At 42.8% G+C, this 12,500-nt stretch overlaps 1 long non-coding RNA gene across 1 annotated transcript in view; it reads right to left on the reverse strand.

Annotated features, from left to right (window-relative positions):
- Positions 1 to 10,953: 10,953 nt before the first annotated feature.
- Positions 10,954 to 12,500, reverse strand: part of LOC121854348 — a 22,553-nt gene continuing 21,006 nt past the window's right edge. The window contains exon 5 of the long non-coding RNA XR_006086536.1: positions 10,954 to 10,965. This is a non-coding gene — a long non-coding RNA (uncharacterized LOC121854348). The remainder of the gene's footprint in view (positions 10,966 to 12,500) is intronic.

Below are 12,500 nucleotides of genomic sequence, written 5' to 3' on the forward strand. Positions count from 1 at the left end.
GTGTAAGGTTGGTGGTGTAAGGAGTGGTGGTGTAAGGTTGGTGGTGTGTAGGTTGGTGGTGTAAGGTTGGTGGTGTTAGGGCTGGTGGTGTAAGGTTAGTTGGTGTAGGGCTGGTGGTGTAGGTTGGTGGTGTGGAGTTGGTGGTGTAAGGTTGGTGGTGTAAGGTTGGTGGTGTAGGGCTGGTGGTGTAAGGTTGGTGGTGTAAGGTTGGTGGTGTAAGTTGGTGGTGTAGGTTGGTGGTGGAAGGTTGGTGGTGTAGGTTGGTGGTGTAAGGTTGTTGGTGTAAGGCTGGTGGTGTAAGGTTAGTGGTGTAGGTTGGTTGTGTAGGGTGGTGGTGTAAGGTTGGTGGTGTAAGGTTGGTGGTGTAGGTTGGTGGTGTTGGGTTGGTGGTGTAAGGTTGGTGGTGTAGGGCTGGTGGTGTAGGTTGGTGGTGTGTGGTTGGTGGTGTAGGGCTGGTTGTGTGGGTTGGTGGTGTAAGGTTGGTGTGTGTGGTTGGTGGTGTAGGGCTGGTGGTGTAGGTTGGTGGTGTGTGGTTGGTGGTGTAGGGCTGGTTGTGTGGGTTGGTGGTGTAGGTTGGTGGTGTGTGGTTGGTGGTGTAGGGCTGGTGGTGTAGGGTGGTGGTGTAAGGTTGGTGGTGTAATGTTGGTGGTGTAGGTTGGAGGTGTAAGGTTGGTGGTGTAAGTTGGTGGTGTAAGTTGGTGGTGTAAGGTTGGTGGTGTAAGGTTGGTGGTGTAAGGTTGGTGGTGTAAGGTTGGTGGTGTAAGGTTGGTGGTGTAAGGTTGGTGGTGTAAGGTTGGTGGTGTAAGGTTGGTGGTGTAAGGTTGTTGGTGTAAGGCTGGTGGTGTAAGGTTGGTGGTGTAAGGTTGGTGGTATAGGTTGGTGGTGTAAGGCTGGTATAAGGGTAACAGCAAACACAAAATACTGACAAAAAACAAATACAGTCATACACACAGTCACACACACACACAGTCATAAATACAGTCATACACACATACACACAGTCATACACACAGTCATACATACAGTCATAAACACAGTCGTACACACACACACACACACATACACACAGTTATACACACAGTCATACATACAGTCATACAAATAGTCATACACACAGTCATACACACAGTCATTCACCCACACATAAACACAGTCACATACACAGCCATACACACACATACACACATTCATACACACAGTCATATACACTCACACATACGCACAGTCATACACACAGTCATACACACGTCTCTGAGAACATAAACAATATATCATAATTAATTCGCGGTAAAACGGGTAATATAACCCTGCCCGACCCTCGTGATGGTGTATGATGGGTGTATGATGGTGTATTATAGTGTATTGTGGTGTATGGTGGGTTTATGATGGTGTATGATGGTGTATGGTGGTGTATTATAGTGTATTGTGGTGTATGGTGGGTTTATGATGGTGTATGATAGTGTATGATGGTGTATGGTGGGTGTATGATGGGTATGATGGTGTATGGTGGGTGTATGATGGTGTATGATGGTGTATTATAGTGTATTGTGGTGTATGGTGGGTTTATGATGGTGTATGATAGTGTATGATGGTGTATGGTGGGTGTATGATGGAGTATGATGGTGTATGGTGGGTGTATGATGGTGTATGATGGTGTATGGTCGTGTATGGTGGGTGTATGATGGGTGTATGATGGTGTATGGTGGGTGTATGATGGGTGTATGATGGTGTATGGTGGGTGTATGATGGTGTATGATGGTGTATGGTCGTGTATGGTGGGTGTATGATGGGTGTATGATGGTATTATAGTGTATTGTGGTGTATGGTGGGTTTATGATGGTGTATGATAGTGTATGATGGTGTATGGTGGGTGTATGATGGAGTATGATGGTGTATGGTGGGTGTATGATGGTGTATGATGGTGTATGGTCGTGTATGGTGGGTGTATGATGGAGTATGATGTGGTGTATGGTGGGTGTATGATGGTGTATGATGGTGTATGGTGGGTGTATGATGGTGTATGATGGTGTATGGTCGTTATTATGGTGGGTGTATGATGGTGTATGATGGTGTATGGTCGTGTATGGTGGGTGTATGATGGTGTATGGTGGTGTGTGACGGGTGTATGATGGTGTATGATGGTGTATGGTGTTGTTCGGTTATATGCACTTGGTGTGTGTGTGTGTGTGTGTGTGTGTGTGTGTGTGTGTGTAAATACTTATGTACGTAGATGTGAGTAATTTTGTGTGTGTGTGTGTATTTATGCGTACAATAAATGAGTTTGTGTATGAGACTGTGTTTTAAAGAGAGAGAGAGAGAGAGAGATTATATTAGTTATTAAAGGTGTTAGCTCACGTCAACAGGTGTCAAGCAGCTAATTTGTCAAGCTCTCACCTGTCAGTATTACCTGTCAACTTGATGGTAACTTTGGTTGTACCGTCAAAAAATACTATGGTGACAGACAGACACACATACACCCAGACAGATAGACAGACACACAGACAGACAGACAGACAGACACATAAAATTGAAAAAAGAGAAACACGATTTAAAAGGTTTTATTTCGATTATTATTATTATTATTATTATTATTATTATTATTATTATTATTATTATTATTATTATTTTATTATTTTTTTTATCACAACAAATATAATGGTCCTAATATATTCAAATTACCTCAAAATCATCTCTCTCACTCCTCTCTCTCCTTCTCTCCCCCTCTCTCTCTCAACGTTTAAATTACCTCCAGTTTAAACATATACAATTCCCACGTCGCATTTACAATCATTTACATGTTATTTACAATGTTTGTTTGTCGTGTCTGTAAATAACCTGGCTTTTAGAGTATGCTTGGCCGACGTGATCCCTCTCTGACGCTGAGGTAAACAGTTGTCCATAATGGCCTTTGGAGGGGGGAGATGAGAGGGGTGATGAAGGGTGGTGAGAGGGGTGTCAGGAGGGGTGAAAGTGTGGTGAGAGGGAGAGTTGGGGTGGTGGGTGTGGTGGTTGAGTGGGTGGTGGGTAGAGTGAATGGGGTGATGAGAGGGGTGGTGAGGAGGGGTGGGGAGAGGGTTGAGAGGGGAGGGTGGTGAGAGGGTGTCGGGAGGGAGGAAGAAGGGAGGATGTGTGTGTGTGCTTGTGTGTGTGTGTGTGTGTGTGTGTGTGTGTGTGTGTGTGTGAAAATAAGAGAAAGAGAGAAAGACGAACAGAAATTACAAAAGAAAATAAATAAATAAGGAACTAAAATATAAATAAAATAAGGAAAATATAAAGTCATCAGAAAATAAAAAACGAATAAGGAAATAGAGAAAATAAACGATAATAACCAAGAAAATTAGAAAATAAGCCAAATAAATGGGAATAAAGAGGGAAGAGCAAGAATGGTGAAGAATTGAGGAACTGACAAGGAGAATAATTATGTGAGAGAAAAGAACGAGTGGATAGGGAGAAACAGATGTAGAAGAAAGGAGGAGAAGTGACAGGAGAATTAGTAAAGTTATTAGGTTATTACTGACGAAAGGGGTGGATGAAGAAATTGGTGATAAAGAGAGGAGATGGAGAAATTAATAATAAACAGAGTAGATGAAGAAACAGAAAATAAACAAGTTGATTAAGTAATTGGTGATAAACAGAGTAGATGAAGAAATAGAAAATAAACAAATAAATGAAGTAATCGATAATAACAGAGTAGATAGAGAAATTAACGATAAAAACGTAGATGGAATAATTAAAAAAACAATTACTATTCAATATCTCCCTTACATCTTTTATCTATATTATTCCTATTTATTATCGATTATTTATCTATTCTTATTTAATTTTTTTTTATGTTTGGGAGGAAATTTTTTTGTTTTAATATTGGTAATTTTTTCCGTGTTTTTATCTCAAGGAAATATGATGCGTGTTGACATTTAGGAGAGAGAGAGAGAGAGAGAGAGAGAGAGAGAGAGAGAGAGAGAGAGAGAGAGAGAGACGGAGGAGATGGAGAGAAGGAACGAGAAGATGAAGTAGAAGGAATGAAAGGGAGAGAAATGAGGAGGAAAGAAGGAGAGGGAGGGTAATAAGGAAGGAGGAGAGGGAAAGAAAGGGAGGCAGAAAAGGAAAGAAAGATAGGGGACAAGAAGAAGGACAGCAGGAAAGAGAGGGTGGGAGGGAGGGAGGCAAGGAAAGAGAGGGGCAAGTAGAGTGAGGGAGTAAAGAAAGGAGAGAGAGAGAGAGAGAGAGAGAGAAGGAGAGAGGAGGGAAAGTTGACCCGTGACATTTCGTGTTGGTTGGATACCTGTGGTTGAAGTGTACTTGAAGGAGAGAAGGAGAGACGAAGGAAGGAGGGAGAGAGAGAGAAAGTGGAGGGAGGGAGAGACGGAAGGAGGGGAGGGAGAGACAAAAAGAGGTGAGGGTAAGAGAAGGAAGGAAGGGAGGAGGGAGGAGGGAAGGAAGGAGAAAAAGAGGTGGAAGAGAAAACAAGAAATCTGTGCATAAGAAAAAAAAAGGAGAGAGATGGAGAGAGAGAGAGAGAGAGAGAGAGAGAGAGAGAGAGAGAGAGAGAGAGAGAGAGAGAGAAACTGAAAATTAGTAATACAGTATAATCAATAAGTCTGCCCTGTTCCCTTCATCCATAGAAAACGTAGTACCAGTTTAATGGCGCCAACCCACATCTCATAAAATAAAATATAATCCTTCCATTCCCAAGTGAACATAACCCTGTACTAAACGACTCCCCCTCCCCCTCTCATAGTAAACACACTGCCCTCACCCCCTTATAGAAAACAACACCCACCACTGTTTCCAATATCTCCTTTCTAAAGCCAATTTGGGGGAAGATCTCTTTAGTATTTAGTACCATCGATCCTATGTAACTAAATGACTTCTCTTAAATTAACACACTCTCTCTCTCTCTCTCTCTCTCTCTCTCTCTCTCTCTCTCTGTCTCTCCTTCTCTCGGGGTATCTCCTCTTTCTCTCACCTCAGGAAAAAGAAGTCCAGCCATCCCTTCCTTCTCCTCCTCCTCCTCCTCCTCCGTCGCTCTCTCACCCGTTGCCATGGAATCCTAGAACACCCTCTCACTCCCACTCACTCCCTCTCACTTCCTCTCACTTCACTCTCACTCTCCTCTCTTTCTGTTTCCTTCTCTCTCCTACTCTTCTTCCTCACTCATAATCTATACTCCCGCTTTACTCTCTCTCATATGCCAGGTATGTAGATCAATTTCAACATTCATTAAGGCAGGTGTACAGAGAGAATACCTTTCGCAGTGTTCATGGGAATAGTGTTTGTGTGTAAGTGTTTGTGTTTGGGTGTGTTTGTGTAAGTGTTTGTGTTTGAGTGTGTTTGTGTAAGTGTTTGTGTTTGAGTGTGTTTGTTTAAGTGTTTGTGTTTGAGTGTGTTTGTGTAAGTGTTTGTGTTTGAGTGTGTTTGTGTAAGTGTTTGTGTTTGAGTGTGTTTGTGTGAGTGCTTGTAAGTGTATGATTGTTCTTAAGTGTTTTTGCTTGTGTATGTGTTTGTGTATGTTTGTAGGAAACTGTTACTTAAAACAATTGCAGTTAAGACTACTACCACTAACGACCCACCATTAACCAACCACCATCTACCACCATCACCACCACACCACCACCACCACTACCACTACCAATTACTCACCACACTACCACCACTAAGGTCGTTTTTATTGCTGAAATATATTGGATCCATGCTAGTAGCCGTGGAGAGAGAGAGAGAGAGAGAGAGAGAGAGAGAGAGAGAGAGAGAGAAGGAAGAAAAGACAAAGGACGAGGAGAGACGGAGGAAAGAGATGACACAGGGTAGGGAGGGGAAGGGGAAGGGGAAGGGGAAGGGGAAGGGGATGGTAGAAGGACCAGAATGCTAGAGTCTGGTAACCTGTTGATCAGAGCTGAGAGGCAACAGGTCTGGATGGCGTCTGTTGAATATTGGAAATGTTTCTGTTGTTGATAAAAAGGCCATCTATCTATCTATCTATCTATCTATCTATCTATCTATCTATCTATCTATCTATCTATCTATCTAAGTTAATAATCCAAATGGAGAATCATCAAGGCGATTATATCATTAACTCAAGTCTCTACACACCATAACATCCATTAACGCCACTACAACAACAACAACAACAACAACAACAACCATTAAAAACAACCAATAAAAACAACCAATAAAAACAACCATCATCCCTCAGTGTTTATATTTATTAGTGTGTATTTCAGGCGACAGTTGGCGCCACTCAGTGTTTACATGATGACGTCATTTACCGCGAAAATTGGATGAGATAATAGGATGGATGTGAGAGAGAGAGAGAGAGAGAGAGAGAGAGAGAGAGAGAGAGAGAGAGAGAGAGAGAGAGAGAGAGAGAGAGAGAGTCAATGGAAAAGCAATAACACAACGGGGAAAAGAGAGAGAGAGAGAGAGAGAGAGAGAGAGAGAGAGAGCTAGACTGACATATCAAAAGAGAGAAAGAGAGAAGTAAGAAAACTCTACTTGAGGCACAGGAGGGAATTTCTCTCAACCAGGTATGAGGCGAGACACCCCAAGAGACCCCGTATACCGTTTTCTATGTCGCCTTTGAGGAACAGAAACCGTATTATCAAGTCAAAGTAGAGTCTCGGGGTAATTTAGAACCCATTTAAGTGTTTATCTTTATATGGTAGGTAAAGTGAGGTGCCTTTTAGAGGTGTCGGCCTCTCTAATTCTGATGTCTGTCTGTCTGTCTTTCCCTTGCCCAAATCTGCTTTCTCTCCAGCTAAGCGTCACTTTACTGGGATTAATGATTGAATTTTTTATACGTTCACATGAATATTTCAAGGGGACCGTACGGATACAGTGTGTCTGTGTGTGTTTCTGTGTGTGTGTGTGTGTGTCTGTGTGTGTGTCTGTGTGTCTGTGTGTGTGTGTGTCTGTGTATGTGTGTGTGTGTCTGTGTGTGTCTGTGTGTGTGTGTGTGTGTGTGTGTGTGTGTGTAAATTTCGTCTCCTACAATACAACATCAACATCTCCTACAACATCTTCACTACATCTCGACTATACACCCAAGATTAGTCTCCGTCCCTGAAGTTACAAATTATGATTAACTCTCACCGAAGAACCAGTTAAACACCTTATTACCTGACAGCCTCCGCTCACCTGCACGTTAATGAGGTGATTTAGTAGGCTAATTGGCACAGCTTCACATCCAGGTAAGGGAGTACAGGTGTCTTTATACTAACTCGAGATTAGTGTGTGTGTGTGTGTGTGTGTGTGTGTGTGTGTGTGTGTGTGTGTGTGTGTGTGAGTGAGTGTGTAATGATGATAATAATTAACGTCTTATTGAAAGAGCATGGCACCAAAAGGCTGAAAATATACAGTTACATAATTGGGGAATGGGTCACTTGATTGACAAATAATATACAAGAAACATAAGTGATACAAATATGATGATATATAACAACAAGGTGGGGAGAAGGTCATATTACAGGGCATTTCAACATAGTAACAGTGCAAACAAATAAGATTGACTGCGAGTGACTACACTGGTTGACTACGAGTTGTTGATAATTTTTACAATGGTTGGGACTGGGCTGTTCTTATAGCGATCAGTACGTGCTCCTATGGGCTGGATGCGGTTGTGGTGTGGAGCAAAAATTCGTGGACGAGGGATTTCAGGTGGAAGCAGGAGCCGGTGGCGAGAATGGTGCAGAAGCTTCTCACCAAATTTGCAGATAAGATCGTGGTGATGGTCAGAGAGAGCCGAGAGGGTCAGTGTGTTGAGCGCTTCTTGCTATGCGGTGTACCAGGGGGAGAGAATAATCTTGCATGCCCTATTTCTATGAGTTTACGTTGTGTGGCATTTAGGAAGGGAGACCAGGCATGGGAGGCATAGGTGAGCTTGGGAAGTATGAATATTGAGTAAGTACTGAAGAGCTCGGGAGTGGGAACTCCAAGGGACTTGAGTCGGCGGAGGAGGTGGAGATGAAAACTGTAGGATTTGACAATTGTACTGACGTGTGTTTTCCAATTTAGTTTTATTTAATTTGCCGATGAGCTTTGTGGAGTCCACAACCTGGAGTGTGTTGGAGCCGAAAGTAATGGAGGGAGGTGGGACAAGGTCAGAGGAGAGGCTGATGTGCATAATTATAGTGATATGGTTGTTGGTGGCCCAATTTTGGAGACTGTTCAATATATCCTGGAGGGCGGTATAGTCGGGAGCAGAGTTGTTCACCCTCATCCCAGCGATCAGAGGATTCTCTTAGGGCATCATTGATAAGCATAAGGAAGCAGAGTGGTCCCATCTTGGTGCCTTGGGGGATGCCACAGGTGAATGACTGAAAAGTGGAGACAGCCCCTCGGAAGCATACGGCTTGGCGTCGGTTACTGAGGAAGTTTGTAAGCCATGGTATAAGACTTCTCCGAAACCCGAGGAATAGCTTTGTTGATGATTAAATTGTGGTCAACTAGGTCGAACACCTTGTTGAAGTCAATCACAGCCACAGACGTCTTTAGTTTTTCCTGATGGCGGTATATGTAGTCGAGAAAGCTGATAAAACAGTGAGTGGTGGAGGAAGTTTTCATATTGTCAAATTGCTGAGGATCTATGACGCCTGCAATATCAGCATAGGCCCAGTCAAAAACGAAACTTTTGCAGAATAAGCTGGGTATTGGAGTGATGGCAATGGGTCGTAGCTCATTTAACCCTTGACTTGGGCACTGGTGACACATATGAGGTCTTCCAGTCAGCTGGGCATCTTGTTTGACTGAGAGTTTCATTGATAAGTCAATGGGGGTTGTGGAGCGCTTCAACTTCAGTTTGTTTAAACTTTCTGCTACTTCAAATTCTTCCACTAAGTCAGTGGGAAAGGGGGGCTGGTAAGTAAGCAGGGAGACTGGTTGTGTCACGCCGTGGGAGCGTCTGGCATAAAGTTGCGAAATTGTTGTTTGATTGCTTAGCTGCGTCACCATTAGTGAGATGGCTAAGGAAGGGAAGGGGGTGTGTCTTATTGTTTAGTCCACAGAGTTCTTTAATCGTAACATACCACTGACTGTTACTGGTCTGCTTCAGGTGTTGTAGATTGGTTGGGTAGTAAGACTTCTTTGCAGCGCGTATTTCACGGATGACTTGGTTGCGAAGGGACCTGTAACGGTTGGGGTCATTGAGATCAAAGGGACTGTCTCTCTGCTGCCTAAGTCATTTGATCCGAGATGTGAACAGGGCAAGTCAGCTGGGTGTAATCTGACGGACTTCTTGGGGAAGAAGTGGTGGTGGTGAGCTTCCGTGGTGCTGTTGGTGTAATTCATCCATTTGGTGTCCACGTCATCCACACTTAGTACTTCAGTCCAGGGATGGTGAACTATCCACTGCCCGAAGAGACGCAATGCAGAGTCAGTAATCTGCCTGTAGGCCTTGATGTAGGGCCTCTACACTTGGCTGGTAGTGGCAGCTGGAGATCAGTACACTGATAGGTGTGTGCTACACCCGATAGGAGACATTGGTCCAGGTGGTTGGTTCTGGTCCACTAAGTTAGCTAAGATAAGGTCAAGGGTATTTTGACCGTGTGTGGGGAAGTTCACAACTTGTGATGGTAGCAGCTGGTCCTCGATATCAGTGGTGTCAATTTCGTTATAATCCCCGCATAGTACTAGCTTGGCACATGACTACCTAACTCTGAGGTGGTAATGAGGCGATTGATAAGAGTGTCTCTGGTGGGTAAGCGAGGCTGGTGGTATGACACACAGTATATGATAGAGGCAGTGTGGCGAGGGTGGGCACGTGGCACAACACATACCCATAATGCCTCCACATCAGCTGGGACTAAAACATCCAGGCGTGACAGATGAAGTTTATCCTGACAGAAGAGGACAACGCCCCCCCCCCTCCACGTCCATGTGAACGAAGGTGATGAAAGAGTTGATATCCTTCAATGTGGCAAGTTTCAGGAACAATTTGCCACGGCTCGCAGATGGTAACGTCGTTGGCAGCAACTGACCGGACTGTGTTAGCGAGCTCATCAAATTTGTTGGCGAGGGAAGTGACGTTGAAGAGCAGTAAGGATGGGAGGTTAAACCACATTCGAGGCACTTCAGTGTAATGATGTGTTTAGTAATAATAATAATAATAATAATAATAATAATAATAATAATAATAATAATAATAATAATAATAATAATAAACGGTTTATTGAAAAAAGTTCAGCAGTCCAAAGGCTGAAAATATACATTGGACAGAAATGACTTATTATAACATACAAAGACATGGGGGTGGGTGGGTCCTTAAACAAAAGCTTCCATTACTAAAAGGAGAAGGAACATGAATTGAACATACAAATTATAGTTTACAGTTGATGGCTGGGGCTGGTCTCTTGTGTGTGTGTGTGTGTGTGTGTGTGTGTGTGTGTGTGTGTGTGTGCGTGTGTGTGCGCGCGCGCGCGGGGTTTGGTAAGGTTGTTTTGTGGATGGGTTTATTAACAACGATTTGTGTTGTGGGTTTAAGTGCGTCTATGTTTTGGTAGGACTACAGTATAGATTATGATAGTTTACAACGGGTTATAGTATAGAATTGATCGTTGTTTTGGTAAGATTACATTACGGACATGTGAATTAAGATCAGGTTTGTTAGTTAATACATATTGTAACTAAAGAGTTTTTTATGTTTGTTTGTCTTTGTGCTGTGTTTGTTGAATGTTTTTGTGCAATATAGCTTTGTTTTTGTTAATATTACATGTCTGATGGGAGCCTGACGACCAAACTGTACTTGTGTCCAGGTCAGGATACGAGAGGCCAGCTACCACGTATGTCAAATGTGGTTCCTAGCCTTAATAATTATGTTTTTGTTACTGTTGTTGTTTTTATGCACTTAAATAAAAACTTTATATGTTTTTTTATTTATCTTAATGTGAGAGGGTTGAGCCATATACACTTATAAGAATAGTGAAATAAATTTTTATTATAATCATCGCTAAACTATCTTCATTAACATCTTCACTACTGGACGCCATTTTAATATTTTATTTATTAACGCCAGACGGTTTATTCAGCAGAGAGAGAGACGCCTCGTACATAAGAATTTAAATAATTTGACATGATTACCTATGGAATAGAAAGTCATATCAACGGCAAATATTAAAGTTACCGCTAAAACAATAACCATTTTTCTCAAGTACTCAACTCCTCATTTTCTATGTTTTATGGTTTGTCTGATAGATGGCGCTAATGTCGGGGGCCTAAATTATAGTTTCTTATCTCTCTATATTTCTTCAGTTCCTTAATTTTCTCACCGAGGACTGCACTCAACAGGTGAAGGAGTCAGTGTCCAGCCTATTGTTGTAGTGAACATAAGTAACGTTTTCGTCTTATCTCTCGTTTTCCTTGTATTTGGTTGAACCTTTCATGTGAAAATACCGAGGATTGTCAAGCTACAACACACAGACAAGCCTTTATGTCTGATAAAATGAAAATAAAATTACACGAGAAGCCCACGAGAAGTAGATTCTCTTGCAGCCATCACCACTACCCTGCCTCCCTACGCCACCACCACTTCTACCATTTCAAGTGAATTCTCGCATTTCTCGGTACAGTATAAGGAAACAGGTCAGCTAGGGCTAGGAATGAATTGATCAGAGTGAGAGTATTCCCCAGGCTTCTTTAGTGACACATGAAAACATTACATTGAAGAGGAAAAAAAAAAGTGTGGTTGACAAAAGGCAAAGTTGGTAAAATATCGTGTTTACATTAGTGATTATACACTTACTGTACTGTGCAGACTCGTATAGTGGACCCGTATATAGCGAACGAGTGTCGATATTACGGAAAAAACAATTACGAAGAAAATGAAACCACAAAAACAACGTTCCACTAAACCTTCAGGTAAGAACAGAATATTGTATGCAAATTGACTTAGTATATCAAGGTATTACAAGTTTGTTGAGCACTAGAGCCACACCCGTAATGAACACAGTCACATTACCTTGTTAACCAGGAGACAATTGAGTGTATTGTGAAGTGTAATCAGAGTGTGAGAGTAGGGGGAGGGATGGGGGAGGGAGCTGCTAGGGGCTGCTGGGGGAGGAGCTGCTAGGGGAGAGCTGCTGGGGAGAGAGCTGCTAGGGGGGAACTGCTGGAGAGGGCTGCTAGGGAGGGGGGCTGCTATGGGGACTCTGATACGTGACCTTGTGTGTAGCTGGTGACCGGGGACTCAGCCTTCTGGTTCTGGTGATATTCCGGTTCCAGAAAAAAACTAAGCTTAGTGTATCACCTCATTATGTAGTGTGGAGGAAATTCCGGCTAATATTCGGCAAACACCGGCCAAACGAGGCTAAATCATCCGCCGGTGTTGGGTTATCAGTCTAAATCGCATGGTTGTGTTTGTGAAGTAATTATCCGCTTGATGAGTTCGGTTAGGTTGGGTTGGGTTGGGTTAGGTTAGGTTAGGTTGGGTTAGGTATGTTTTTAATCTCCACATTTTCCCTCTAATTTGAATCCATGGCGGTGACAGGAATGACAAGGCAGGACGGGTCATTATA

Source organism: Homarus americanus, unplaced genomic scaffold (assembly GCF_018991925.1).
Source record: "Homarus americanus isolate GMGI-L3 unplaced genomic scaffold, GMGI_Hamer_2.0 scaffold50564, whole genome shotgun sequence".
NCBI classification, from domain to species: domain Eukaryota; kingdom Metazoa; phylum Arthropoda; class Malacostraca; order Decapoda; family Nephropidae; genus Homarus; species Homarus americanus.